Here is a 5,192-nt window from a genome sequence, read left to right on the forward strand (position 1 = left end):
CCCTCCTCCCTTCCCTTCCCCCTTTCCTCCTTCCCTCCCTCCCTCTCCCCCCCCTCAGTCACCACCTCCACACAGCCCATGAACCTGCTGGAACTGCCGTGGCTCACTGCACCTGACCCTCAGTCTGCAGCCTAGCCATCCCCCACTGATGCCCCACCCGAAGGGTTACACTCCAGAGTCCCTCCTGTGCCGTCTCTGACACCCAGTTTATTGCCTGTGTCTTTGTCTCCCTCCACTAGACTGTGAGCCAGCTGGAGTCAGAAGTTCAGTCTATTCTAGCTATTTCTGAATTCCCATCACTGGAGAGGATGCAGGACACTGGATAGCCAGTGACCTTGAGTGGAGGGGCAGTGGGCTGGTGGGTTTGTGGAGTGGGACTCAGAAGAGCTGCTTAATAAAAGCCTCTACAACAGTTTGTATGCATCTTGGTCCACACCATGAGCCCGAGAGTAAGCACTCAGTTGCTCATTCTGATATCATCAAAGATGGAACAGAAGTATCCTGTTGCCTGCCCCAGGCAGGGCCCTCGAGTGGTGAGACTGGGGACAGAACCCAGGCAGCCCGACTCCAGAACAGCACTGTGCCAGCTGTGATGTTCTCAGAGCTGCCTCTTAGCCCTGTCTCAGAGAAGAACCACTCCAGAGCCAGAAGGCGAAGAGCCAGCCCACAGTGCCCAGGACCCAGGAGCCAGTGGCTGAGACCCGACTGAGGCACACCCTCCCCGCTTGGGGTGGTGGGCCCTGAGCCCTTGCCGGTGTGCTGCTGGGCACTGAGCAGTGGACGGCTGGAGCTGGATCGTTGCCCTGCCCGATGCTGGCTGCTTTGTGTGCTGGGCTCCCCACACCAAGTTCTCGCTTACTGGAGGTCCCCAACAGTTGTCACCTGACCCGGGTGCAGGCTCTGAGAAATAGCTGCTCTGTTGCCATGACTACATGACAGGCTTGGGAGGGCTGAGGACCCAGTGAGAAAGTGCAGGAGGGGAAGGGCTGGAGGCCGGAGGCAGAGCCTCTGCCACCCTTCCTTACTCTTGGCATGCACAGTCCTGCACAGGGTGAAGCTGATCTGCCCTGTGCTAACCACAAACAAATGGATAAACAAAAAATAGCAGTTGGGCTGTTCCATGCACTGGAGCTGCTGCCTTTACAGGTGGATGGTTGCCCAGCTCTGAATTGGAAGAGATTGTGAGGTGGAGGAAAATGCAGTGGAATTTTCCCTCCTTCTTCTGACAGTGAAGGTAACACACTGCACACATGCACCACACACACACACACACACACACACACACACACACACACTGCTAACCACAAACAAATGGATAAACAAAAAATAGCAGTTGGGCTGTTCCATGCACTGGAGCTGCTGCCTTTACAGGTGGATGGTTGCCCAGCTCTGAATTGGAAGAGATTGTGAGGTGGAGGAAAATGCAGTGGAATTTTCCCTCCTTCTTCTGACAGTGAAGGTAACACACTGCACACATGCACCACACACACACACACACACACACACACACACACACACACACACACACACACCCTGTGGGATTTTATCATGTCTTGTGTGAAGTGCTTCTATGGTGCCCAGGAAAGAAGAGAACGGAGGTTCTCTGAGAGCTTTTAGTGAGTTCTAGTTTTAGAAGCAATCAGAAGGAATAATTGCGTGACTTAAACATTTACTAAGTTGGGTGTCTCTCAGTCTCTCTTGCTCCTGTTTTCTTTCCACACCAGTGCAGGCAGCTGCGTGCCTGCGCCCTCCAGCACAGTAGCAGACTCCATCCTGGAGGGCTCCATCCCAGGCAGCTCAGGATCTGGGTGGAGGGCTGCAGAGCCTGCAGACCTACCCCCCCTTCAGGCCTGGCCTTGCTATCTCACTCTAGGACTGAGGATCAGCTTCTGCCTGGAGCTGGCTCCCAGCTCAGCTCTGGAGGGGGCAGGCTGAGGCGGGGAGGGGTCTAGATCTCTGCTGCATACGGGGAGTTGGATCCTGTCAAAAGCTGAGGTCTACCCAGGAGAGACACTGGTCTTTGCAAGCTGCCTGCCCTGGAACCCTGTCAGGGTTTGCATTGCACCATCAGTGACAGGCCCAACACCTGGTGACCTGCCTAGTTCTGCCACTACAGGGCCACTTCCTGTTCTTCCTCCCTCTGCCACAGACAGGTGGCAGGCTGGCTGAGACAACCCTGGGAAGAGGCCCAGAGGTGCATACGCTGTTGTTCTTTCCATGGCAACTCGAGCACGTGGGGCTGACTGCCAGACTGGCCTGTCCTTGGGTGACCAAGGTCACCAGGGCACCTTTAGGTCACCATGTCAGTCTTTAAGGGAAGAGCCACAGTCCCCAGCCTTTGGGCCACAGTGTTATGTGGCTGGAATGGAGCAGATACCTCACCTTACTGTGAGGCCTCTGGTCACAGGAAAGGAAGGAGCCCTTGTCTCTGGTGGCCTCAGGTGGATGTGAGTCTGCCTTGTCCACACTCCTGGAAGGTTCTGGGGCCCATGGGGAGGATGGCTGCCCACAGGGAGCCACCTCCTCCCCCCACACCAGGTCAGGTTGCTTTGGTTCAGCTGTGGCCCTCGCTGTGGGTGGTCAGTGAGTCTCGCAGAGGGACTATGGGATCGAGAGGGGACTGGGACCAAGGCCAGAAGACATGGGGTTGGCACTGCTCCAGTACATGCCAGCTAGTGCTGTAGGGTCAGTAGTGTGAGCTGGGTGTTACAGAGAGAGGTACACAACGAAGAGTTCACATAAAATCCTGGCTGAACTCCAAGAGCCAGGATGTGAAAATGACTCCATGTGTATCTCTGACGGCCCAGAAGCCAAAGCTCATTCTGGACACAGGTGCGGACACCTCCTGTAGAAGGCACTGCCCCTTCACAGTGGCCTTGCTGTGCTGAGTTGTGGGAAGTCTTCATGGCTACATAGCTAAGGTGCAAATTTGTTTTCCATGTGACTGAGTTGCATACTGTTCCCCGTTGCCTCTTCTGCTGAGTCCACATGAGTAGACTAAGCCTCTAGATGTGGTTTCAGTGCCTGGGATAGCTGTCCCTAGCTCCTCTGTCCCCTGTAGTCCTAATAGTGTGGGTGACTGGGAGGGTTGTGAGCTGGATAGGGCACCTGTAGTCCATGATGGGCAGCAGTATGCAGGCCAGCCACAGCTGCGGGAAGCCAGGACCCAGGCGGTCTGTGAGGCTGTGATAAGATTGCAATGAGCTGAGAACTCCTTAGTCACTATATGTCCAAAATGGATCTTCTCACAGCCTGGAACGGAAGCTATCCGTGCCCTGCTAGTGTGCCAGATTTAGACCTGGAAATACCTCCTTGTCCCGACTAAGTCAGATTATAGGAGTCCACATTGCCTGAGGTGGAGGAGTATCCTTAGATTCATAGAGCCGTGCACCCACACTAGACCAGGCTGTGGATATATAGCATCCACAGGGGCCTGCAGCCTGAAGGGTCACCAGACTCTTGGTTTGGCCAACTGTTTGCCTTCCAGCCCTCTTGCCAAGGCATATCCACATCACCCTCCAGGGATGAGGCACATGGACAGCGGGACCCCTTGGCTGTTCCACCATTAGGAAGGGTATAGTGCATGTGCTGGCTCTGTCCATGCAGCACTTACAGCATGGGGCTGTGGTGAGTGAGGTCCCTTTCCCTGGGTGCTGACCAGGGGTCCTAAACCCCCCCCCCAACCTGAGGAGACTTCCATTCTTGGGTGCTGGCCTGCTCCCTGGTGGGTAGCGGCTGGAGGTTTGGTTAGCCTCAGGATGGGTGTTTGCTCCAACATTTTGTAGCTTTGTATCCTTGCAGGAGTCCTACTGTTTGACCCTGTCAGCCTATAGCCTGGGGTAAAGCAAGGGAGCTGCATAGATTGTGAGGAGATGAGTCCCCGAGCATCTGTGCAGCCAAAGCCATGCTCTGGGTGTGCGGGGCCTGACAGTGGCCAGGGCCAAGGGAATCGGTGTCTGGTCTCTGACAGGCTTGGGTCAGTAACCTGGAAGTCTGTGGAGGTGGAACCTGTCCGAGGCCAGCTGAGCCAGGAGCCATTGGCTCATGACAATGCTAAGCTGGGACCCCATGTCAAAGCAGGTGACAAGGGACCTGGGGACTGACCTTGTCTGTGCCCAACTAGCACGTGACCCTCTTATCCACTGCTCCCCACAGATGAACTGGAGCCGGCCAGAGCCAAGATCCCACCTTGAGATCCCCACTATCTTCCTGGCCATGGGTGATACCCACAGAGCAGCCACCCCGCCCCTGCAACTCCCGCACCATATTTAAGCCCAGTAATTGAATTGCAATTGATAGTATATGTCGGTTTAAGATCATGCTAATTGCTTCATTTCCCAGAACACTCCTAAAAAGAAAATGAATTTCCTTGTAATATTTGCAGTGGGGTGAAATGACCCTTGTGGAAATCAATCCTGGCTCCATGATGAGCTGTGAGTGGATGGGCGTGCTGGGGCAGGGGCCACGGCACTGCTACCTGCCCGCCTCCACAGGCAGGAGGAGTGTCCCTTACCTGACTTGAACCCAGCCATAAGCCAGATAAGCCAGGAGTAGACCTGACTCCCAGGGCACTGGCTTGCCCAGGGTGTCACAGTGGCCAGTGTAGTACTGTGAGAGGTAGGTGTGTCCAGGCAGGGGCACAGTTTTAAGGCTCACCCTTTCCCTGGAGGCTGGAGTGGTCGCCGCCTTAAGAGTGAAGGCGCCAGTGTGCGCCTGGTGTTGGCACAGCCCCTGGCGTGTGGTGCTCAGTGGCATGGGTGGACCCTTCATGGCCATCTTGGCTGCTTCAGTGTGTGGTGTGGAGAATGGGAGAGGCCAGATGGCACGAGAAACCAGAGTCCTAGCCCAGGTTTCTGTTCTCAGGTGATCGTTTAGCTTCATGGAGCCACTCTGTTAGATGTGAACAAATAACAAAAATCAGAGCAGAAATTAATGAAACAGAAACAAAGAAAACAATACAAAAAAAAAATCAATGAATCTAAGAGATGGTTCTTTGATAGGTTAAACAAGATGGACAGATCCTTAGCCCAGTTAACCAAAAGCAAGAAAGAACAGATCCAAACCAACAAAATCAGAGACAAAAGGGGAAACATTACAACAGACACCAAAAAAATCCAAAACATTGTAAGGGAATACTTTAAAAATCTATACTCCATTAAATTTGAAAACCGCTCACCCCACCCACCCCCTCC

The 5,192-nt window shown here is 54.2% G+C and overlaps 1 long non-coding RNA gene across 1 annotated transcript in view; it reads left to right on the forward strand.

Annotated features, from left to right (window-relative positions):
- The window catches only part of LOC103748414, a 15,814-nt gene that overhangs the window by 8,993 nt on the left and 1,629 nt on the right, over nucleotides 1–5,192 (forward strand). The window lies entirely within an intron of this gene.

Source organism: Nannospalax galili, unplaced genomic scaffold, assembly GCF_000622305.1.
Source record: "Nannospalax galili isolate Female #2095 unplaced genomic scaffold, S.galili_v1.0 scaffold525, whole genome shotgun sequence".
In the NCBI taxonomy this organism is placed as follows: domain Eukaryota; kingdom Metazoa; phylum Chordata; class Mammalia; order Rodentia; family Spalacidae; genus Nannospalax; species Nannospalax galili.